Source organism: Protopterus annectens, chromosome 5.part1 (assembly GCF_019279795.1).
Source record: "Protopterus annectens isolate FY-2018-M chromosome 5.part1, PAN1.0, whole genome shotgun sequence".
NCBI classification, from domain to species: Eukaryota; Metazoa; Chordata; order Ceratodontiformes; family Protopteridae; genus Protopterus; species Protopterus annectens.
Genome location: NC_056736.1, coordinates 635,781,992 through 635,808,801, shown reverse-complemented (window position 1 = coordinate 635,808,801; position 26,810 = coordinate 635,781,992).

Genomic DNA, 26,810 nt, shown 5'->3' with positions numbered 1-26,810 from the left:
TTTACAATGTTGAAACATATAAGACAGTAACTATACATACAATAGTAAGGCTTCTTATGCTAATTACATTCTATACAGCTATAGTTAAATAATTATGTAGTAGAATAGATGTCACAATACAGATAACTGAGTTATTTCGTAAGGGTGAAAAGCAAAAGGTTGATTTAATTTTGAGATAAAAATAAAATGATTGGTAAAGCAGTTAAGAGAGGCATAGGTAGAAGGTGGGGTGGGTGAACACAGAGTGATAGCTGGTAACAGCACAGAGGTATAGTAGAAGAGGTGGACGAAAGCAAAGATGTTAAACTTATCCTGGAGAGGTACAGCTACAGAATCAGGATGTTGAGAGGTGATTTCTCAGATGTATTTTGAATGCCTGTTGGTTTTCAAGAAGCCTGAGAGCATGTGGGAAGGCATTCCAGAGGGTAGCTACAGAGTTCGAGTATAAGGAGGCTCCCATTGCATTTTGGGCTTTAGTGATGGTGAGGAGGAGTTTGTCTTTAGAGTCAAGAGCTTTGGTAGGGTGGTGGTGTTGAAGCACACTTTTTAGAGCCAGATACCTATCAGAATAGGATATTAGAGTATGAGCCAGTAGTAACTGGCTATTGTGCAGGTGATGTGGGAGTTCAGCCCAGTTTAGTTGTTTAAGAACAGAACAATGATGAGTTCTAAGAGGGTGATTTGCAGCAAAGTAAGCGATTTTATTGCAGCATTGCAGCATTGTTCCAGCTTTGTGTGTCTGGTTAGTAGAGAGTGAGGAATATTACAGTTAGGGTAGGTAGGAGGTAGCATTAGCAATGGTTTATCTAGTTCTGTTCATTAGGTAGGGTTTTGTTCTATACAAGAGGCCAAGCTTTTGGTGTTTTTTATTTTTAATAACAGTTTGGAAGTGTGGGTCAAATTTCAAGTTATCAGTTGTGACTCCTAAGAGTTTGGTATTAGGGACCTGTTCAATCAAGGTGTTATTTACTGAAGGGATTTTGACATGAGGTTTGCTTTGGGAGAAGGTTTTTGTGATAAAAAGTAGTAATTTCATTTTGGGGGATTAAATAGTAATTGCAAGTTGTCTAGCCAGGATTCTATGGCTGTAAAGGATTCTTGAGTAGTTTCCTTGATGCTTTTGTAGTTTAGAGGCTGAGCAGATGAGTGTGGAGTAATCTGCATACTGTACAAGAGTGGCGTGCTTGGAAGCAGCGTGTAGATCCTTTATTTTATTATTTTATTATTTATTTTACATTTGTTGACCGGGATAGTCCGACTGGATATATGTCCATTTTCAGTGGAGGGCTGTGGAGAAAAGCCCCAAGATAATAATACACATTGAACATTTAGTAAATGCTAGTTTCAAGCAGATTACAGTCATAAGCAATACCAGCATTTAGCACATATAGTACTAACTTATTATAAAACACTTTACAGTACATAGCATTATTTTCAAAGTTAAACATACATAACATTACATTCAGGTTTAAGACACACTGAGCAGCAGTTATACAATTGACCCTTCCTGAAATGGGGTGGTAGAAAAAGATTAGAAGTAGTTGAAGGTAAGGCACCTAAGAAATAGAGAGGTTACTAGTCGGGGTTAGTGCAAGGACATAACCAATGAGTTTTGAAGTATTTTTTGAGTTTGTTTTTGAATCGAGTTAGTGAGGGTTCTAGGGTCAAGTCAGCTGGGAGTCTGTTCCATGTTTTTCCAGCAGAGTTGGCAAACAGAGTCCCCAGCTGAGTAGTTGGATTTGTATGTTTGAACTAGAAGTCTAGTGGATGATCGCAGTGGCCGGGTGCTGGTGTAGGGGCTGATAATAATTTTTAGTGCAGGTGTATTTTCTGGTTGGTACATGACTTTATGTGCCACTGTTAGCTGGCTGAACTGCAGTAGGCTAGGCAGTTCAAGCCATCCTAGGCGATTTAGGTTGTGACAGTGGTGTGTCCGGTAGGCTGTGCCAGTAGCAAATCTGGCAATGTGGTTATAGAAGGATGATAGTTTATTAAGATTTGTTTTGTTTAAGTTGGAGAATAGAAGTGAGGCATACAGAAGAGTTGGTAATAGATGAGAATGGGCAATTGCAGTTCTTAGCAAGTGGGGTAAGGAAAGGTTTGCTTCTGTAAAGAGAGCCAAGTTTTTTATTAATGGTTGATTGATATGCGCATCAAACTTCAGGTTGTTATCAACTATGACACCCAGTAGTTTAGTCTGGGCTTCTGGGGAGATGATAGTGCCATTGTTAGCGGTTATGTTGAAGGATGGCAGGGGGGGTCCTGCATGTGGGGGAGAAGAGGAGCAGCTTAGTTTTGTTGGGGTTTAGGATTAGACGTTGATTGGAGAGCCATGTTTCCACTGTACTGAAGGTATTTTGGGTTAATGTGAATAAAGTAGCTGGTGAGGTGACAGAACAAATCAAGGTGGAGTCATCCACATATGAAGGTCGTTAATAAAGATGGAGAAAAGAAGCAGTCCTAGTATCGAGCCCTGGGGGACTTCTAATGTGATGGGTAGGTGAGATGATAGCTTGTGCTGCCATAGGACTGCCTGTTGCCTGCCCTGCAGGTAGAATTGAAACCATTGGAGTGCATGGTTGTTTAAGGAGAAGGCCTTCAAGGTATTTATAAGCATTGTATGGTCAACCATGTCAAAAGCCTTGGATAGCTCTAGAAAAAGTGCTGAGGACAGTTTGTTATTATTGCAGTTGTGGTTAATGACATTAGAGAAAGAGAGGAGGGCAGAAGTAGTACTGTGGTGTGGCTTAAAGCCATGCTGAAAGCTGGACAACAGCTTGTTCTGTGTGAGGTAGTGCATGAGCTGTATATGTACACACTTCCCCATAATTTTAGCTAGAGGTGACAGAATAGCTATGGGTCTAAAGTTTGACAGTTCAGTGGAACTGCTTCCTTTATGGAGAGGTATGACATGGGAGATTTTCCATATAGTGGGTACAGTAGCTTCAGATATAGCTCTGTTGATCAAGACTGAGATGGGGTATGCTATGGTGTCAGCAGCCTTTTGCAGATAGTCTGCTGGGAAGAGGTCGGAAGCCAGGGTGGTGGGTCTTAGTTTCTTAAGTAGGGCATGAATAAGTTGAGTAGGAACAGGTTGGAAGGTAAAGTATGTTTGGGTCTTGAGTGTAGCTGCATTAGAATTAGAGCCATTGGGAGAGAGTTGGCTGGCTAGAGACTGGATAGTCTCTGTGAATAAGCTGTTGAAGTTAGTAGCAATGTCTACTGGGGGGTTTTGTTGGGAAGCTGAGTGGGGTGGAGTGGTGGTTTGGCCTGGGTGGAATAGTTTGTTTATTCCTGCCCAGAACTTTTGAGGTTTGTTTTGCAGTAGATGGTAGTGGTAGTTCTTTTTGTCTAAAGTTATGGATTTTTTGGTGTCATTCCTTAGCTGTCTGAATCTTAGTTGATCAAGTGGGGCTTTTGTTTTTCGGTAGGTGGCCCATGCTATGTTTCTAAGTGAAATTTTGGTTTTGGTATCTTTAGAAAGCCATGGTGCAATATTAACTTTGGTTCTAATAGAGTGGCTGGGAGCATGGGAGTTAAGAATAGCAAGGAATTTGGTGTTAAAGTATGCTACTGCTTCATCTAGGGGGAGAATTTTTAGTACTGACCAGTTGCATGCCTTAAGTTCATTTTGAAACTTGGTGAGAATAAAATTCTTGTTGTTTCTTAATGTTCTATAGGTGGGTTGGTAGGAGCAGTCTACTTTGAGCTTGATTACATAGGTGAGACAGTGGTCACTTAGGTCATCAGGCAAAGTGCCTAATTTATAGGATTGAAGAGTATCCAGTCTAGGATACTTTCCTTGTTATTGGGTTTTCCTGTCCTGGTGGGGGAGGTTATGATTTGAGTAAATCCATAGAGGTTTTATGTGGGTTGTGGGGGTTTCACAAGAGCAAGTGTTCCAGTCAATGTTGAAATCCCCAAGACCAATTGTTTCTTGGGGGTAGTTACTGGATAACCAATATAAGAAGTCTTCAAAGGTTTCTGTGTTCCTCCCTGGGGGAATGTAGACACAGAATGCTTACATTTTTGTTTTTATTAATTTGTAGTTTTGAGATAAGAATTTCAGCATTATTGAACTGGGGTGGTTGTTGGGTGTCTATGCTGACAGATAGAGTAGACTTGTAAAGTATGGTTACCCCACCACCCTTTCTGGTGGTACGGTCTAGTAGAAACATATTGTACCCTGGTGGTAGAATCAGGCATAATATATCTGGGGAATGAACAGCTAAGAGGTCATGCAGGTGCTGAGTTTTGTTATTTATGCTCCTAATATTTAGATGGCAGGCCAGCAGTGAGTTAGGAGGTCTATTTGTTGGAGTTATGGTGGTAGGAGATATAGTAGGGGGGATTAGGGCCAAAAGGTGGGGATGGACCAGGGTGTGGGTGGATGTCGTCATCCTTTGTGAGGTTGTAGTATATCCTGAGTATGAGTTTTAAGATTTTGAATAAAGTTTTGTAATAGTGTCTAGTTTTAGGACTAATGTAACTAGGTCTAATAAGATAGTAGTATTTAGGGGTTAAGGAGGTAAGCATGAGGGAGGTGAGTAAGGGTGCATTATTATCTGTTGTAGATTGGATATATGTTTGGAATTTAGGGTAGTGGAAACCTGGGTGACCCTGACATTCGTAGGAGGTTAGGAGATATGGGATGAGTAACAGGGGTAGAAGTAGAGTTAATAAGACTATTTTGGGTGATAGCATAACTACTGAATGAGACTTGAAACTTAGGCAAAAGAAATAGTAGAGTTAGAGGACTGGTGGTATCAGGTTAAGGGTGGTGCTGTTGAGTGACAAGTTGTTACTGATTGGTTTAAAAAAGTGGGGTGTGGTCTAGCATCAATAAATGTAGCAGCACCAGGGGCGGGAGGGATTTGGGAGCAGGGTGGGGTGCGAAGCAAGGACAAGCGGAGCAGGGATGAACCAATGACTGTACTAAGTTGTAGCAGTTTAACCTGTTTGAGGGGGATGGGGGAAAAGAGAAGGCAGCAGGAGTGGTTAGAGGGATACTTTGATTGACTCAAGATACCACACCAGAGGTAAGTTTAATGTAAGGGCCTAAAATCTGCACTCAGCACTTTAATGTTACTTACTTTATAAATATGTTAAACAAGAGGGGTTCAAGTATGGAACCTTCTGGCTCTGTTACATTAATGGGTAGAAATGATGAATATTCCTGCTGCCATGTGACAACTTGGAATCTATTAGGTAGCTGCTAAACCAGGAGAGGGAGCACAGGGAGAGACCCAAAGAGGAGTGTTTTCATAACAGTTTATGGTGAGAGATGGTGTTAAATGCTTTAGACAGGTCTAGGAATAAGGAAGATACTAGTTTTCCAGTATTTCTGTTTTTATTAATTGTATCAGCAAAGTGAAACAGGGCAGTAGTGGTGCTATGGCTGGGACAAAAAACATGTGTGGGGAGAGAAGATTGTCTGTGGCAACGTATTGAAATAATTGGGAAAGGATACACTTGTCTAATATTTCAGATAATGGTCACAAGGATGGCGATTGGTCTGAAGCTGAAGTAGTTAGCAAGGGTCCTTCTTTATGAAGAGGAAGTACGTTTGTCTTCTTCCAAAAGGCTGAGACAATAGATTTTAGAATGGATCTATTTATTAGTATAGGTATTAGATAGATTCTAGAATGGATCTGCTTATTAGTATAGGTATTAGATTCTAGAATGGATCTGTTTACTAATATAGGTATTGGATAAATTCTAGAATGGATCTGTTTATTAGTGTAGTTATTGGATATAACAGAGCTTCAGCTGCAATTTCTAGGAATTCAGGAAGAAGGTTGCCTGCAACATCTTGTAATTTTTAGTTTTAGGAGATGTTGTCTTATGGGGGAGGTAGGGTCAGATTTGAATGAGAAGTTAGCTTCCATGGGGTTTTGTTGATGGGGCTTGGTTTGATGGTGGGTTGTCTTTGAGAAGTGAGGCTACAGCTTGAATGAAGTATTTGTTAAAGCTATTGACGACTGTTGACATAGTACCTTCTGGGGAGGAAGTGTTTGTTGACTTTAGCCTGGATTTAGTAGATTTTAGACAGATGACCAGATTTTTTTAGGATTACTTTGCTGTGTCTGCTGTAAGTTAAAGTAGTGGGAGTTTTTTGTCATGCCTAATACTATGTTTGGTTTTATTTCTTATCTGTCTGTAGTGTAGACCTTTTTCCTGGGATTTGTTGGTGTGCTATGCTTTCCAGGCCACGTCTCTAAGCACCATTACTTCTCTACTGTTTTTATATAGCCATGTTGCTGGATTAAGTTTAACTATTTTTTTCCTGGTGGGAGTTTGTTTGTTTAGTATATTAGTAAAGGTTTTGTTGAGTCTGAGGATGGCTTCATTTAAAATAAGATTTTTAACATATTCCAGTTGTATTGCATGAGAGTGGAAATTAATATGTCTACATTGAAAATGGATAGGTTATGTACAATCTTGTATGCATGATGTTTTGCTGGATTGCAAACAAGTCTGTTTGCAAAACTGGGCAGGTGATCACTTAAGATGTCAGACAGTGCACCATAGTTATAGATATTACTTGATTTAGTTGAGAAAATCCAGTCTAGAGTAGAAGCCTTAAAGGAGAGTTTGTTATATCTTGTTGGTGTATTGATGAACTGAGAGAAACCATACATGTTAATACTGGTAGTGGTGGTATCAGTTACAATTTGGACCCAGGCTATGCTAAGATCACCAAGGAGGATGGGAAATATACAAGGCTATGATACAGATGGTCTTATAGGAATTTATCTTGAGTAAGGCAATAAGAATCTCTGCATTACTGAAAAAGGGAATGTGTTTTTTGATAAAGGAATATGTTTAGAAATTTTGGGTGCATAATAGCTACCTCAGCTGCTTTTTTGGCTATAGGGTCTGCTCAAAGGATACCACATCCTGGAGGGAGGTAGGATTTCAGTGTCTTTGACGTTGGGCTTTAGCCATGTTTCTGTGACACTGAGGGTGTCAGGGTTGTAATAAGACATAAAAGCATGCTGTTCAGTTACTTTGTTACAGATGTTTCTAAGGTAATAAGACATATGCAGTTCAGTTACCTTGTTACAAATTCTTCTAAGGTTAATGTTTATACATTTTAGACTTGTTTATCTGAGTTGCCGGAGTGAGGTACTACATTATTAATGGTTGCTTGGGCCATTATAGGAGAGGCTTTTGTGGTTGGACCTTGGCTGGGGTGAATGTCACTGCGTAGTTGCAGACGGGGTAGGGATAGCTGAAATATGCAATGTTACTTGGTTTTAAATTTGTTCTTTGTGACAGATTTGTGGGTTTGGTTACTTAATTTACATACTTTGGTTTGAAAAGATGGATGTGAGGTAGGTTGTAAAGGTTGTGGACTATACTGATTGAAATATGGGAGTAATTAAAAAGAAAAAAACAAGGTCTGACAAAGGAGAATGTGCTGTCAATTTGATAGCAAAGTGAACATAAAGATACATTTTCAGGAAATCAAAGTACGACCCCAGTTGATGCAATGAAACAAAATTTTATTCCAAAATACCACAGTTAAGTGCTTTTATCCTTCTAATATCAAGGACTTCATCAGAACTAAAAGTTAATGCCATATAGGTGGTATTTATAACTAAATCAGACATTAATCAAATCAAATTGATTACTTTAATAAAAAGCACTCCATTTTAAAGGACCAGACCATCTATATTATTCAAATATATATATATATATATATATATATATATATATATATACATATATAGTACATATATTTATCTAACAGTTGTTTACCGGGAAAGTCCGACTTGAAACAAAGCCAATTTTCAGCAGAGGCCCGGGGAGAAACTTTCTGTATGCATGTCTTTGAAACATGGGAGGAAACCGGAACACCTGGAGGAAACCCACACAAACACAGGGAGGACATACTCCACACAGAAGGCACCCCAGCTGAGAATCGAACCAAAGAACCTCTTGCTTTGAGGTGACAATGCTACCACTGCACCACTGTGCCGTCCATATAAAAATACATATAAAATACTTGTGAAAATACAAATAAAGGTACAATCATACTATATTCAAATCTCAGTATATGAACTACATACCTAAATGGTTCATAGTTTTGCGGACCTCATTTTTAAAACAGGAGCTATAGAAATTACTTCATTTAAACCTGGTTCTTTATTTGCTTCCAACAATTGCCAGATCAATTCCCTATATTCAAGTTTATCCTCCCATTGTCCCCCCTTGAATCTGTTTTAATCTGTTCAAGGACAAAAAACTTAAAATTGCCATTGGGACAACTTTTAAGATGTTTTGCAAGTGCATTTTTGTCATTCTTTTTAGCAATAGCGTATACATGTTTGTATATGCACTTTTTCAGGCCTCTTTTAGTTTCATCTATATGGAAGGAGCCACAGTCTTCACATACAGTAATGTATGCACTCCTATACTATTACAGCTGCAGTACTGCTATACTCATATATGTCTTTCTCTAGGAAGCAGATCAATACTATCCCAATTGGCAGTGTAGGAGCACTGTTTACATGCCCCACATAGGTTCATAGGTTCACAGATTAGTACTAGGCTAACTGCCCTTATGGCCATTTCAAGCCTAGCCAATTACCCCATGTGAGAATCAAACCCTGCACTTTTGTGTCTGTAAGGTAAGCACCTTAACCATTATGCCAACATCCCACCCTTTTTAATTTCGCGTTTTAATGTACCCGTCTTACTTTGTGTTTTAACATTGCTTCCATCTTTTTTCATTTCATAAAGATTTTTCAAGATGCTTCCTTTTTTATATATAATCATAAGGGGTTCCGAAAACATCTTCAGAGACATGGGTAGCTGCTTAAACATTTGCCAATATTTAAATATAACATTTTTAATAATCTTTGTATCCTGGTTAAACTCCAGGCATAAGGCCTTAGTAAAGGCTTTATCACATTTAAATCTGATAAGGTAGGAGACTCTTCTATTATTTGTGGATTATGTAATTTAACTTCAATGACAAAAGGGACATACTGGGTACCCCATCCAGTAACATCTTCCTTCTGGACTTCATCAATAACTGTTACTAGGTACCCTCTCTGTAAGAACATACTTTTTATAAAAATCACATTCATGTATAAAATTGTGAAACTTGAGAAATCATATGAGATGGTTTAACAAATTGTCCCTTTATAATATTCCTTTTTTGAAAAAAAAAAAGGATGCTCACTGCTAAAATGTAAAAAACAACTACAGTAGGTGGGATTCTGGTATGTTCTAGATATATATTGCTTGTGCTCACAATTTTTAGAAATAGAAATATCTATGTAATGAAGCCCATTATCATGTAGTTGACAGGTAAATTTGAAAAATGTAGTAGTATTTTGCAGATAATCAATAAATTCAATCAGTTGATCATTGTTACATATCCATAAAATACATATATCATTTAAAAACTTGGTATATAAATAAAATTTAGATTAGGTTGAATAGCTAACAAAACTCCGTTCCCATGCATATATCACCAGATTGGCAAACATGTGAATGTTTATGTCATGGAAAGGTTTTAATTTCCTATCAATAAAGACAAGTAAGGGATAGGTTTTTGACTCACTGGCTGTAACTATTAAATGGGGGGGGGTCTTCCACATTTTTGTGGACTTTGGGGATACTAAAAATAGCTGGTATCCTTGGATGTTTATTACATAAAAACTCAAAGGTATTGATTTCTATGACTTTTGCATTAATAAATTATTCAACATACAGTCTATTTTCTAGTAGGATATATGTACTTCATTTTTAGAAACCACAGTATAGTTACCACCTCAATATAAATGCATAGTCCACAGTGCCCGTGATAACAATACCACCCGCTTTATCAGCTTTCATGATACGTATATCCTGCTTACATGTCAATAGATTGAGCAGGCTATGCTCATCCTTAGACAAATTATATATTCTCTTACTTGTATACTTTGCAAAAGACCTATGTTCAAATTCAATAAAACTTTTTAGATGTTGTAATACAGGTGTAAAGGAGGATTTATTATACTTTTCTTTCTAAAATTAGACTCACTTCCATAATTTTGTGAGTCAGATATAGTATCGAAATTAATCTTACATAAAAAAGCTTGAAATCCAATAAGGTCCGACTAAGATTAAAAGTAGTAGATGGAACAAACAAAAGTCCTTTTTTGTAAAGGAAAAAATGAGATGTATTAAAACTGATATTACTGTAATTAAAAACTTTAAAATGATCATATTCATAAATGACCCCTTTCTGTATGATAACTGGTGTGGTATATGTACTAGTGATGTGTTCTGGTAAATGCATTTTCATCTTTTCCTTCATCTTTCTCTGCCACTTCCTCCTCTGTTGGGGACCAAGGAAAACTCCTGGTGTGGTTGTACGTTGTTCACATGTCAGTCTGACCAACGTAAAGGGGGGAGTTCTAAAGGCTTATTAAAATCCACATCTGTACCAGTTGCCTCATACATTCTACATCAGGTTCCAGAGAATTATTTGTTTGTGTATTCCGTATATCTCCTCTAAAATTTGTAAATGTATCCACAAAACCTGTTCCTCTTACCTTAGGTAAAGGGTATACCTGTTTAAGATCATAATCTTTTGTGTCTCACTACCTTAGATAAATATGTCTCTAAAAACTGGAAATTATCATCAATCTCATGAAATACTTTATTACATTTTTCTTTGTGCCCATCGAATGTAAACAAAAGGTTCTCCTGTGTATTCTTACTTAAGAACTCTATTTCCATATAAAAAGTATTCATCATACTTTCGTTATATACAATAAGTGCTTTCATGAGCTCAAAACCCCATTGGTCAAACATCTCTGTTAGTTCAACATGAAATTTGCTTCCCTTAATAACATTATTGGGGTAATTGTATACCCTTAAACCTTTTGGAACTTGCTTTCTGTTTAGACACTCTTTCAAGAAACAGTTGTCCAACAAAAAAAAAAAAAAAACAGTATTTGAATAATAATTTGGTTACTAGTTTTGGAGTTCTGCCACCATTGTATTACATTTGAATATGGGAGTAACTGCCATAGAGAGCAATACACTGAGCACGGGGCATAAGACTGGTGCTGGGAGGTATATGATAGCTAGTTATGTGGGCAAGAAAGAGGACAGAAGTGAAATGTAGTACTTTGAATAGCATGCTAATTATTATGTGATTGTTCCGTTAGTGAAAATGTAAACAGAATATTGATAGAAGGCTGGACGTCATTTGACTGGTTGTGTTTTGGGTGAAGTAGGAGAGGTTGTTGAGTTACAATGTAGAAGAAATCCAGCTGAAAGAAAAAAGGTAGGAAGTGGTTAGTGGGTGTGTAAAGGTGGGGCAAGAGTATAGATTGCAAACTATTTTGTGATTGGTGGCAATGTGGTAGGTGGAGATCAGCTTAGGTTAAGTGCAGATATGGGATGAGTGGAAATTGGGGGTAGGGTAGTGAGGTGGAGTTAGCTTGAATGTAGTGAGGGTGAAGAGAGCAGCCTCAACCAGATACTTCAATGGAATGTAGTTACTCCCACCACAGATGGTTTTCCATCGAAAATAATGAGGTAGAATGTTCATGGATACAAAGACAAGATCTTTGAACTCTAACTACTTGAGACGAGCCACAATATTTAATTTTATTGTTATGGGTTTTATTTGCTTTTACCAGGGAAATTTTGCACTACTAAAGTAAAATTTGCTAAAGTGTTAATTTAACTTCAACTTAAGCAGTATAAGGCCTGTGGGTGGGGGTGGCAGAGCCTTTCCAACAGATTCAACACTACAGTACAGAACACAATGACGCAAAAGTGATGGAAAACAAGATATTTCAGCAGTTTCATTTCATTCTTGGAATCTGCCTTAAACTGGTTTTAACTGAAGGTATTTCTCCTTTTGTGCTTATACAACTGGAGTGAAATTCAGCTCTAGAATTTTCCTTGGCAGTAAGATTGTTTTACTTTTGCAGCAGGAGTTGTCACGGATAATATGTGCTCACTACCATTAATGTAGAGTAAAGCAGCTAAAGGGAGTTGATTTCACTTGGGTTATGGGGTAGAAAAGGTTAACTGATGATTGCTTAATATTATACGCTCATTGATTCTTTTACTTGGAATCAGCTAATGACAGTCTTTCAGCCTTTACGACTCCCTTGGTCTGGAACAGAGCACTTGTTTAAAATTTTCACTTCAGGGCCTGGTCAGGTTTAAGACACACAGAGGCAAGTTTCACACTTACTCTTTTCTGTGAACAATAATTATTGGAAATGTTTAACCTTCAGCGTCAAGGGTTGTAACTTATTCAGCTTTGATAGCAGACAGACACTAACCACTGTACTATCCACTGTTCTTCTGCTATTGTCCTGATAGTTCTGTCTTTTTGATATATATATCTTATACCCAGGGCTGAGCTCATTACTTAAACATGAGTAAATAATGTATACTGAATGGAATTATTTCCCATCGAATCATACAGTTTGTATAGTCATTTCAGATGTCATCCCATTATTTGCTTTGGTTTGTGAATGTCTTCTTAAACAACACAAGTTGCCTCTAGCTATGACACATTTGTTTCTGTGAGATTTTTATAGTTGGGCATTATCTACCTGTACAAAAACAAGGGCCATGCAAATCTGCTGATGTCAGCAGTGAAGTAAGCTGTTCATCTTTTTCAGTAGTGCATCACATTTTGTTATACTAAAACTGTCCTCATCAATGAACAGACTTATCTTACACTGGTTTGTTTAGATGGCCTTGCCCTCAATGACATAGCATTGTCTTTTACTTTTAAATCGATGATCTTTTACATATTGTAAACTGCTACACAGACCATTGATAGCAAATCCTTTCACACAGATTATATAACAGCAAATTCTTTGCTCCCTGTCAGAATGTCTAGACTTGCTATTACAATCATTGGAATGTCCCCCCACCAAAAAAGGGACAGAACAGAAGAGAAAACTAAATGCCAAACAGCATTTTGCTCCTTTAGACTCCTTTTTTTTTGCTATGGACAAGGCTCCCCTGCACCCCTTGATCTGGAGAAACAGGATCCACACCATCAGAACTTGTATATACCAACTACAAGATCTCCATACCTCAGAGGAAAGGTAATATTCCAAGAATCAGCAATCTTGGACCTGGCATACGTGAATCCGCATTTTGGTTATTTAGTCTTGCTATTACAGAACTCAAGTTAACAAATATTGGAATTTCAGACAGTTATCCATTCTTACACATACCTTTTTATACCTCAAACCTCATTACATTTATATTATTTGTTAACCAGTTAACCTCACCAGATAAAAAATAAAACCATTATCTTGTACTTTTATGTCTCTACATTTGATATTCTGTTTATTTATATTGTATACAACTAGATGAGACAGTTTTTCATTCTTGGTCTTTCGACAAAGGGTCTCTGGTCACAAAAATGTAACTGGTTAAAATGAAATATACATTTGTTTTCTTATGGAAAGAACTAACTACTACTGGAAAACCTAACCATGAAGCAATACATGAATATGGCATTTTATCTTGTTTGACAAATGCTTTATTATTATCAAAGCGATTGGTACATGAGGATGACATCACACACAATGTCAAAATGGCAACTGTATTTAAGATGACATTTTCTTACCATTTCTAACTATCAATTGCCCTCAGTCTTTTTGCATTTGGTGCATGCTCATTCCGCTTATTCAGTACTCTTCCTATCCTGCCTATATTGATCATGGTTCCTTGAATAATGCAATTATCCTGGGCTATAATTATCAATCAGTGATTCTGTTTTAGTATTTTCTACTTCCTCACTCAGCCTAAATCTGTTGTGAAAGATAAGGGAAAGGCTGGAGCTTGTGGCTGATTAAGTCTGTGATAACATCATGGCAGCATGCCACCATGAGTGGAGACTCTGTGTTTGACAAGAGATACTGGCTTAGATATTAATTTTGTTCTGAACTGCTAAGCTTATTTTCATTTTAGTAGTAACTTTACCTAGTTGTTAGTGAAGTGAAAGCCCAATGGTCAGAGCAGAAGGGCGTATGGTTCTGATTACACTGAAAGCGTAACTGTGGTGATGCCATTCAAATGGTCTCTGACCATCACTGGAAAAGTTAGAGCTCCAAATAAGTTCATTGGGCCTCCACTTGAGTTTCTACAGCAAACAGGTGCCCAGCAGTATGGAGAGCATGGTAAAAAAGAAGACGTGGTCTTTAAATAAGCAGAATTATCATCTTATTAATGGATTTTGTTGATTTAAATTGCTCTGGAATTAGTACAATTATAGACATATTACTAGAGAAAGGAGATGATTAGGAATTAAATTATAGCCTAAAATCAAATTGTGTCTATTAGAATGTTGTTATACAATTCTTCCTTGCCTTTACTGAAATGGTACTTTTTTGTTAAACCCCTACCATGCGTCTCGCCATATTCGTCGAAGACAAGGAAGACTCAAAGGTCCGTGACAGAGTTGTTGATTCGTTAAATGTTTTATCCAGCTTTTTAGGCAGAATCTGGTACTTCTGTCTTGCAAGCTGCGTTTAGAGCTGTATAGATACTGCATGTAGATCTTTGGGCATGTTTAGTTTAGTTGGCTAAGCTAGGTTAGTCTTGGCATCATGCATCCCTCGTAGTTTTTCTTTTTCTGTTTGATTGCAGCATCAGTTACTTTAGCAGCAAGTAAAATGGATGGTGAACTGTTGATTATGTGCATGTGGCGAGAAAAAATGCCCTTTGGAGAGAGAAGCTCCAAGGTGTCATAATTAATGTAATCATATTAACAATAACACATTTTATAACACAGGTTAAATGATTTGGTGTTTTAAGGTATAAGACAGGTGATGAAGGGTGTTAGCTGTCCCAGATGAGGAGCAGGAAAGGACGCAAAGCCAGGGGGAGAGAGGAAGTACTTTTTTGGTAATAGTTTGAAAAGATGTTGCCTAATAGGGTACTTCTCCATTAAAAACCTGGATAAAACATTTAACGAAGCAACAATTCTGTCTGTCATGGACCTTTGAGTCTTCCTTGCCTTCGATGAATATGGTGAGATGCGTGGTAGGGGTTTAACGGAAAAGTACCACTGAAACTAATGAAATGTTTCTTTTTTTTCTTTTTGCAGATAATTACAATACAGTAAATTTTTTATAGAAAAAAAAATAACCAGGAAACAAGTACAGCTATAAGGGCATATGTGCAGTAATAACCAGGAAACAAGTACAGCTATAAGGGCATATGTGCAGTAATAACCAGGAAACAAGTACAGCTATAAGGGCATATGTGCAGTAATAACCAGGAAACAAGTACAGCTATAAGGGCATATGTGCAGTAATAACCAGGAAACAAGTACAGCTATAAGGGCATATGTGCAGTAATAACCAGGAAACAAGTACAGCTATAAGGGCATATGTGTAGTAATAACCAGGAAACAAGTACAGCTATAAGGGCATATGTGCAGTAATAACCAGGAAACAAGTACAGCTATAAGGGCATATGTGCAGTAATAACCAGGAAACAAGTACAGCTATAAGGGCATATGTGTAGTAATAACCAGGAAACAAGTACAGCTATAAGGGCATATGTGCAGTAATAACCAGGAAACAAGTACAGCTATAAGGGCATATGTGCAGTAATGTATAAAAAGAAAAAGTAAACATATAGAAAAATATATAATAAAAAACAACTGACATTTGCCTTGCTCTGTCAATGAAACTCTGATAATCAAGTGGTTAAAATACCACAATCATGTTTTTTATTCAGTTACCTTACATTCTGATGAGCATAGTTTGCCAGTGGCTTTTTGACAATTTCTTTCAATGATAGTTTGTCAAAACCATAAATAATTTTGTGCTATATTATATTCTTTGATGTGCTCTTGTTTAACAGAGATGTTTTCACCCAGTGTTTCCCTTCTAGAAAGGCTTTTGAACTGGTGGAATACGCTGTTAATAAATGAAATAAAATGAATTAATGAATGTATGGGTCATTCAGTCAGTCTGCGGATGGCATGAATTAGTCACAGGGCTTGAAATACCCAGCTACTTGTGTAAAGCCTGGCTCATAAGAGCGGACGTCTCTTGATGTGCAGTTGACATACAAATTACTTAAGCAAAGTAGCCTGGGCAGGGAGAGCAATTTTTTCCACGCAAGATTTGGACTGTTCTTAAGCAGTCACAGCTGTAAACTGATAAATTTAGTCATGATGAAATTAAGAAAATGCCCTTGGAGAAAGTGGTTTAAGTAAGTATTTTTTTTTATCCAAAAGCAAATTAGCCAGGTAGGTGACAATTTAATGAAACTGCTTTATAAACAAATTATCTTTAGCTTTGGTATGGCTAAACAAAATACAGGTTTTACAGATTTCTTGATCGTCTCCTTTTGGGGTGAAGTGGGTGACAGCCCTCAGATTTTTATACCAAGCTGCAGAAGTCCATACCTGTGTGACAGGTACTGCTCAGGCTGTGCACTAAACAGTGACTTCTTGTTACAAAATCTCTGTCTGGTACTGAGGTAGCAGATGCTGCTCACTTTTCTTGCCATACAATGGCAGCAAGGATTTTGGAAGCTAGATATTTGAATATGTATGTGCACATTATTGTCTGTTTATTTATTTTGCGATCTGTTAACCAGATCAGTGGACTGATCCATGAAGCCTTTTAGTCATGCATCCTTAATCACACAGGGGAAATATCAAACAAATGCTACATACTAAACAAACCAGCAAATATTTGGAGGTAAGAGGACACCATAGTATCTTGAGATAACTCAGATAGGTAGCAAGAGAGAGCACAAATTCCACAGAGACAGTGACCTGATGTCAGGACTGAACTCTGGGGGTGTGAGACAGAGATCGTATCACTGAGCCACCCGGCTGCCCAATAACAATTTCTGCAGAATGTATGATATTCTAATTTACAAAATGAGGAAGGACAAAGAGTAAAGACGGCAAAATGAATGATGACAGATCAGATAAAGAGAAAATATATAGCTGATAGTGCATTAAATAGTAACAAATACCAAAAACAAAAGGGGTGGAAGATAAAAGAACTGGATATCTGATCAAACATTTTTTGTTCCTGCATTTACACATAAGGGACCGTGTAATTCCTTGTTGTCTATTTCTTGGAAGGGCATTAACAAAGAGAGAGTCAGTTTCAGTACAGCAGTGGGGAACTTTGGCTGTTTGGTCGATAAGGCTGTAGGTCAAGGTAAGCTGAATTTCTATGTGCATGATGAAAACTAAAATATAGGGTAGGTCACAGCTGAAACACTCATGGGTGCTAATACGTGCAACATATCTGTGGCTGCTGAAACACTCATGGGTGCTAATACGTGCAACATATCTGTGGCTGCTGAAACACTCATGGGTGCTAATACGTGCAACATATCTGTGGCTGCTGAAACACTCATGGGTGCTAATACGTGCAACATATCTGTGGCTGCTGAAACACTCATGGATGCTAATACGTGCAACATATCTGTGGTTGCTGAAACACTCATGGGTGCTAATACATGCAACATATCTGTGGCTGCTGAAACACTCATGGGTGCTAATATGTGTAACAATCTGCGGCTGCTGAAACACTCATGGGTGCTAATACGTGCAACATATCTGTGGCTGCTGAAACACTCATGGGTGCTAATACGTGCAACATATCTGTGGCTGCTGAAACACTCATGGGTAATAATACGTGCAACATATCTGTGGCTGCTGAAACACTCATGGGTGCTAATACGGGCAACATATCTGTGGCTGCTGAATCACTCATGGGTGCTAATACGTGCAACATATCTGTGGCTGCTGAAACACTCATGGATACTAATACGTGCAGCATATCTGTGGCTGCTGAAACACTCAAGGGTGCTAATACGTGCAACATATCTGTGGCTGCTGAAACACTTATGGGTGCTAATACATGCAACATATCTGTGGCTGCAACAAATAAGTCTTAGTTTATTTTAATTCTACGCAAGGGCAAGAGTTGGGAGAAGAAGTGGAGTTCACCAAATAGTAAACTACTTAACTTCTGGTCAAACTCTCACTAGAGTTACCCCTCAGTCGGGTAGAGAAAGGCTCTCAATCAAAACAGCAGTGTGTGTGTGTGTGTGTGTGTGTGTGTGTGTGTGTGTGTGTGTGTGTGTGTGTGTGTGTGTGTGTGTGACTAGGTGAAAGTATCCAGGTGTCACTGAGCTACTTCCACTCATGAATATATAGTACATGTGATATGTGTGTGTGTGTGTGTGTGTGTGTGTGTGTGTGTGTGTGTGTGTGTGTGTGTGTGTGTGTGTGTGTGTGTGTGTGTGTGTGTGTGTGTGTGTGTGTGTGTGTGTGACTAGGTGAATGTATCCAGGTGTCACTGAGCTACTTCCACTCATGAATATATAGTACATGTAAGTTGTGTGTGTGTGTGTGTGTGTGTGTGTGTGTGTGTGTGTGTGTGTGTGTGTGTGAGAGAGACTAGGTGAATGTATCCAGGTGTCACTGAGCTACTTCCACTCATGAATATATAGTACATGTAAGTTGTGTGTGTGTGTGTGTGTGTGTGTGTGTGTGTGTGTGTGTGTGTGTGTGTGTGTGTGTCTCTCAATGTGTTAGAATGTAGGCAGACAGCCATGTGGATCCATGTTTACATGTGTATGGTATACTGTAACCTTATATAATAGTATCTACATTTTACAGCAAAACTGTATAAACTCTTAAAATGTATCAGCAATGAAACAAAGAATGATTAATGCATAGAAAGAATTGCAAGCCACATTACTGTAGCTATGCAAACCTCAGCTGGTAATCATATTATCTGAGCTGTCACCCTCTGGTCTTAAAAGGATCAGGATTAGAGACTTGACCCTGATGACCTCTGACACCATCTGTTGGGTCAGGTCACAGACCACAAGACTACCCTTCATAAATCTAACTCTTTGGGATTCTGACTACCTGCTGTTTATAGTTTAAAAGGACGATCGTTGGATCCATAATCATATTCTCAGGTTAGAACAAAAACAAGAATGTTTTAAGTACTGAATTACTAGAACAAGCGTGTCTGTAATTTACCATTTTAAGAGTATTAAAGAAAGTATACTTGGATACATGAATGACATAAATGATTTGATTATGTATTATAAGTAGGATAGCCAAGAAATAATTTTTAAAACTCCTTAAAAAAGAAAGGTTTGTTGTTGTTTTTCCATCATTAAATTAAAGAATGTAATATTTGCATCAGGAAACTAGAGAGATGAAAATGAATTAAAATTAAATGAATTAATGAACATTGAATATACCAATGTTTTTCTTATTTTGCCAGGGTACAGACTGTAGAAAATTGCAAGGTCACAGTGAGAAAGGTGTCAAATCATAATAAGAGTTTTGCCAAAACTTGAAAGTAATAATAACTACCACCCCACACCTAATGCAGCAAAGAAAGAAATGATTGTAATTCTTTTATTCATGTCGAGCAACACTTGTTCATGGAATGGAGTACTGGAGCTACTCAACAAGATGCAAACACAGACTAAGAGGGAGCATGTACTGAGGGTACAGGAAATGACAAGGTAACAGTGTAACTGAGCCAACCTAGCCACATATCTTGTACAGATCTGGACACCCTTGACATTTAAAAAACAAGGACCTAATTCAGCATAACATAACATATAATATTATCTCTTCAGCACTGATTATGAAATAGAACTGAACATATTATAATTCCAGTCTGAAGAACTGTCAGACGATATAACTGCAATGTTGTTGTTGTTGTTGTGTCTTTCGGCTTTTCTTGGTTAGGGGTCGCCACAGCGGAACTCCGGTCCGCTAATGATTGGCAGTAGATTTTTACATGCCGAGTTGCCGGTCCTGACGCACAACCTTCAACGAAGGTACGTCCATTCACGCATGTCTCCACACAGAAGACGCTCTAGCTGAGAATCAAACAGGACAACGTCTTACTGTGAGGCGACAACGCTACCGCAGCACCACCACCGGAGTTCTGATATAACTGCAATGACAGACAGAAATGGGTATATGTTTTTACATGTCACTATATAACTAGTATTGTAGCAGTTCTGTAGGGTTGGTAATGCAAGTCAAAAGAGTGTAATACATTGATATAACTGCAATGTATTACACTCTTTTGACTTGCATTACCAACCCTACAGAACTGCTACAATACTAGTTATATAGTGCCATGTAAAAACATATACCCATTTCTGTCTGGGTACTTTGATTGCCTGCTCCATCTCAAAAACCATTAAGATTGATTGGCAACTCTAAAATGTCTAAATATATTTTTCATTTACTCTTATATTTGTGATCTTATGAAAGGGTTGAAACACCTAATTAACAACTGAATAAATTAAAATAAGAATGAAAAAGATCTGCTGCTAAGTGTTGTCACAAGGACTCTTCATAAATACTTGCACATCTTTTCAAACGCCAGCTGTGTATGGCATCACAGTTTCCAAACATTCTTCTCACTTTTTCAGTGGCTGATGCAATAAAAGCATAGAACTTGGATGTTTGAGAGTACTTGCTGTACTTAGCACACGTGTGCAGCTAAGTTCCACTGCACAGGATTAAAACCAAGTGGTTAAGGTAGTACTGCATCTAAGAGCAAGGTTCTAATCCTCACGGATACCATAAATTCAGCTGGGTAACCATCATTCATTGACAGCCTTCTCAGTCATCATGAGTGTCTCTACGTGGATCATACTGATGCCGTCTTCTATATGTTGAAGGTCTGACTGGCTCTCTTCTCACATATGATCCAAATTAATGCAGCGTCACCAGAATATAAATGTACGGACTATCTCCTGCTATAAGACAGCTAAGGTGCACAAATATAACCTCGTTAGATTATGTATAAACCTTCCTCTCATTATTGAATATTACAAGAACGGCTCAACTTCCAGCTGCATTTCTAGAAATTGATAAACTGGCAACATAACCCCCCATGTGCAAGTCTTCAACTTTTATTGCTAGCAGTCTGAATTCTGATTCCCTAATCTGCTCTCATTTGAGGATTTTTCCATCCTGACCTTAATAAAAATAGCTATATAATATTCAGTCTGCAAACCAGACTTACCAGCAAGGAGCCCAGGAACTGTCCAGCTGCCATATCTCAAGTAACCCCGCAAAGGTAACCACCATGAAAAACTTCTCCAAAGCTAAATTTGGGCTCCTAAAAACAGAGGTGGCCAACTTCACGGCACCCATGCAAATGGAGATCAGTTGCATGACTGCCAAATCATACACTAATGCACTGTACGAACATGTACACAAATGCATGGCTCTCACCATACCCAATAGAACCAAGATGCTCTCCTCCAAAAAAAGGAAACCAATCTGGTGGTCCCCTGCCATAAACAAACTTTACAGCAGAAGGAGGAAACTGATGCGAAATAAGGTGAAGTCCCAAGACTGGAAAAACTCCCTTATCAGCCTCAACAAAAAGTTGAGATCCCTCATCATATCCTCTAAAGCTAGCTATGAAAACAGAATTGCAGCAGATGGTGAAGACAACCACAAGGCCTTCTATAGTTATGTAAAGAATCTCCAAGGCAATACCCAGATTTGCTTCGAGCTACTGCACAAAGGTATCTTTTATACTGAGCCAACAGATATTGCCAATAGACTGGCTGACAGATTCAGTGCCAACTTTACCCCTCCCCCCCAAGGGACCAGTCACAATACCAGAAGATTGCCAGGCACCCAGTATTACTGCTGCACAGGTTGAAACAGGATTGTCCAAGGCCAAGAATACAGCCTCTATGGTACCTGAAAATATCCCTGGCTGTGTTCTACATGAACTACAGAGTGAACTGGCACCTCACCTGTGTACCCTGTTCAATCACAGCCTCACCTCAGGCTCTGTCCCTATCGAATGGTGCACTGCTACAGTCATCCCTCTCCACAAAGGAGGAGTGACTACAGACCCTGGGAACTATCGCCCCATTAGCCTGATGAGTCTGATATGCAAAGCTATGGAACACATCATCATGGACCTAATAAACAAGGATATAGGGAATCTCCAAACTCTGGATCCCACACAGTTTGGTTTTGTGAAGGGTAGATCATGCCTTCTCAACTTCTGTGAGTCAGTCACCAGAGCTGTGGATGAAGGCAAGATGGTTTATACAGCCTACCTTGATCTGGCCAAGGCCACTATTCCCCACTCAGGAATCACAGAAAAACTCATTAAGCTAGGAATCAACCCCTATATCACTAGGTGGGTTGCAAACTGGCTCATAGGTAGAACCCACAGTGTGGAAGTAGCTGATTCCAAGTCAGACTGCTGACCAGTCAGAAGTGGAGTCCCACAGGGTTCGGTCATGGGTCCTCTCCTGTTTGGTATCTACTTCCCTGAAGTCCAGGCCAACATGAAGGGACTCTGGATGACAAAGTTCACAGACGATTGCAAGTTGGGAGCTATTATTAACTCCCCAAGTGATATTGACATTCTACAGAAAGGCCTCACTGAGACCAATGACTGGTGTCAGAATCATGGCCTTAAGCTCAATGCCAAACAATGTGTCATCATCCCCTTTGGAAAAAACCCAGTTCCCATGAATTACCACATTGATGGTAGTCCACTGAACACAGAAGGCGTTATGAGAGATCTGGGAACACAGGTTGACAGCAACCTCTCTTTTGACCACCACATTGCCACTGTGGTCAGAAAGTCCTTCTATGTGGCACATCTCATTACTAAGGGTTTTGCATCCAGGAAGAAAGAGAAAGACAATATAAGAGGAGGTGATTTAAAAATTTTGACAGACGCAAATGAACAGAAATGGATACTGTATTTTAATGCTGATAAACGCCCAGGGTTGAACAACAAGATGTCTTTGAAGCCTTTTTTAAAGGCACGAGCCCTCAAACATTAAGTTATATAGTATAAGGTTTATTCAAATTGCCCTCAATTTTTATATAATCATTTTTTATTATTTTTATATACACATTTTCTATATATATTTTTCTTTTTTATACATATATCTTATACATAGTTTTTGCATATAATTTATATGTATATGTAACATATAGATAGATCTTTGTTGACTTTTTTTTAATGACTATTGACACTTTAAATATTAATTGATGCTATTTTATGATTGGTTCTATATTTCTATTTAACATTTGATTTGAAATTGTGATTTGTAGTCTGATGAAGCGGTGTGGATAACCGCGAAAGCGCTTACTATAATAAATTCTATTATATGTTTGTATCTGCCATGTGTTACCAGAGTTTATATATTTATATAGATATAACTTTTTTTCTCTGGTTACTTGATTCAGGTCTTGGATTTTATACTTTTACTTACCATGAAGTAAACTGTGCTTTCACTAAAAAGCTTCATCAGATCTGCCTTTAAAACGTCTAATTATCAGATTAAAAGACAATCTCTACTAAAGGGGAAGGTCTGAGTATGTGAAGTATAAGTGAGCAGTTAAATCGACTGTTAAGAATAATACTTAAATTAACCCTGCCTGTCCACCTAAAAAAGTCCTAAAAATCCTGTTTTGAAATTAAATGAACCCTGCCTGTCCACCTATAAAAGTTCTAAAAATCCTGTTTTGAAATTAAGAAAGGCTTATGTATAATAAGCAATTGAAACATCTAGTTTGCCATTAAATAAACTGTGCTAACACTGCTTTTGCTAAAAAGCTTAATCAGATCTGCCTTTAAAAAGTCTAATTATCAGATTAAAAAACAATGCCTACTAAAGGGGGAAGGTCTAAGTACGTGCAATATAACTGAGCAGTTAAATCGACTGTTAAGGATAATAATACTTAAATTAACCCTGGCTGTCCACCTAAAAAAGTCCTAAAAAAACTGTTTTGAAATTAAGAAAGGCTTATGTATTTACTGCATGAAGGGAGGGACCAGGATCATTCTTGTAGAAGATACCAGATTGGGTATAAAAAAGGATACATAGAAGATATATCCTTCTTTTCTTTTTCTTTCAGCTTTTCCCGGTTAGGGGTTGCCATAGATTTTTACGGTGCCGAGGTTCCAGCCCAACGCCCAATCTTCAATGAAGGCATGCCCATTCACACGTCTTTCTTATGCCACTCAACCGCGGGGAGGACATGCAGACTCCACACAGAAGGCGCTCCAGACGAGAATCGAATAAGAGAACCTCTTGCTGTGAGGTGACAATGCTACCGCTGCACCACTACGGCAATGATACATAGAAGATATATAATAAAATAAAAATAAACTTCAAAAGTATACACTAAAAGGGTTTCATAGACTGTCTAGGATAATTAAAAAGTGTAGTTGTCTAGCTTGGATCTAAATTGTGAAATATCTAAGGTAACAGATAGGGGTGTAATGGAAGGAGTAAGGGTACATATGTTAGTGTTCTAACAAAACTTTATTTAATTAAACCAAATGGAGCCTGCATCTGGGGTTCATAAAAGTCAGTAAGAGGAGACCAGGGATTTTATGAAGGGGATTGCTATTAGTCTAGAGGAGATCAAAGGGTACTAAATTAGTTATGAAAATAAAACAAAAATCATTTTGTTGTGGGGAACAAAAATGCAGCATCTGAGTGGTAAATCTCGATAGCCACTTTTTTAATCTAGTAGTAGTAATAGTAGTATAATAAGGTTTGTGATATTATGCGTTAACCCACCCAGTGTTTTCCATGAAAGAAACTATTAGTTGGACCAACGCTGAATCTTTCATCTGTAGATAAATGTGGATAAAATATAAAGGTATGCTGATGTACAGTGTTATAAACCTGTATGGCTTAAACTTTCTTAGCTAATAAGGTAACTTCCTTATAATATGAATGTGGGCATGCAGAGGAAAGAGAGGTTAGGAAAGGTGTATACCATTGGTCATGGTAGTTTCAAAATAGCCAATGGCACCACTCCCTGTCAGAATTTGGAGTGGATGGAAAATGGAGTGCTAAAAAACAAGCTAAAGTCAAGAGACAAAAGATGCTGTTAATCAAATCGGTAAACTATATCAATAGAAGTGCCAAAAGCAGACTAAATTGAGTAAAAAGTGAAAAAAAAAACAGGTTGAAAACACCAAAAAATGGTGTTCCCATATAGGAAATACATTTCTCAAACTGACGGAGTCAAAGCTCCCCCACTTTGAAATCCATCTATTCTATCCCTGAGTATTGTGCAAGCAGCACGTGTCTCTTGAGAACTGGTCTGTACAGAATGTATGGCATCCATTAGTAGAAACAAATGTAAACAGTTTTAACTCTCCAAGGCAGCCACGAGATGGGAATCTATACACTTTAATACAGGCTTCAGAGACAGTGAAGGCATACAAAGCATAAAAAATGTATTTCCATAACTATCTTGCAGGTAAAAAAAAAAGAAGTTATGTACTTACCATAACGTTCCACGTGAGTTGTTCATCTCGCCTTCATTTTTACTGATGGGTTCGGAGTCGATCCCTCGGCTCCGAGTCGGCCAATTGCAAAGCTCGAGGTCTTCAAATAGCTCAAGGCCAAGTTCCTATCCCATGATGCACCAAGAGTTACCTCAGATCTTGTTTGCTACGTATAATAATACCATATGTCATTCTTTCACTCCCAAAAAAGGATATAGAAGGATTGAGCAACCAGGATGGATCCAGCATCTCAGTCATCTAACAGTCCAGGAGGGGGGGTAGGAGGGAGGGACATAAGAATGAAGGTGAGATGAAAAACTCACATGGAAAGTTATGGTAAGTACATAACTTCTTTATGTGAAGTTGTTCTATCTCGCTGTTCATTTTTTACTGATGGGTAGCGTCCCCAGCACCATCAATCTCGGGTGGCTCACGGGAGTATATTTCTCAGGACCATGGGTCCAAAGGAGGCCCTGTCCCTGGAGGTCTTATCAACTTTGTAATGAGTGATAAAGGTATGAGGTTTTGACCAAGTGGCTGCTGCGCAAATGTTATCAATAGGAAGTCTGGCAGAAAAAGCAGATGACGTAGAAACTGCTCTGGTTGAGTGAGCTTTAATTTTATGATGCAAAGGCATATTAGCAGCTGAATAAACACAGGTAAAACAATCAGATAACCATTTAGACAAAGTTGTTTTTGGCACTGGTCTACCCTTCCTGGAGTCTGAAAATGAAACAAAAAGTTGGTCTGATTTTTTGAAATCTTTTGTTCTATCCAAATAAAATCTGAGCTGTCTGTGAATATCAAGTTTGTGCAGCATATACTCTAAATTGTTTAAATGGTTGGGGAAGAAGACTGGCAAATCAATAATTTGGTTGGGATTGGTTTCATTGCAAACTTTGGGCAAGAATGAGGGGTTTGTTCTAAGTGAGACTCTGTCAGCATGGAATATCAAAAAGGAGGCTTGATGGATAAAGCCTGAAGCTCTGACACTCTGCGGGCAGAAGTAATAGCTACCAAAATATGATTTTCCATGACAGAAATTTGAGGTCACAAGAGAAAGCTGGTTCAAAAGGCAGAAGAATTATGTGGGAAAGCATAAAATTTAGATTTCATGGAGAACAGGGAGAGTTCACAGGTGGTCTAATATGGAAGGTCCCTTTGAGAAAGGCTTTGGATAACTTGTGTGACATAATATTCAATCCTTTGAAACCAAGATGAAAATTAGAAACAGCAGCCAGTTGAACACGAACTGTTACTGCTGCAGCTCCTTTGTTAAAAATCATAGTCAAGAACTATAAAATGGAGGCCACAGGGGCTTGGTAAGGATCAATATTGTTTTTAGGGGCCAATATAGAACATTTTTTCCATTTGCTAAGATATAGCTTCCTAGTAGAAGATTTATGAGAGGATAAAAGGATCTGTTTTGTCTCATTGGAGAGGTTATAGAATCTGGCTATGATGGGAATTGGAGCAGCCAAGCTG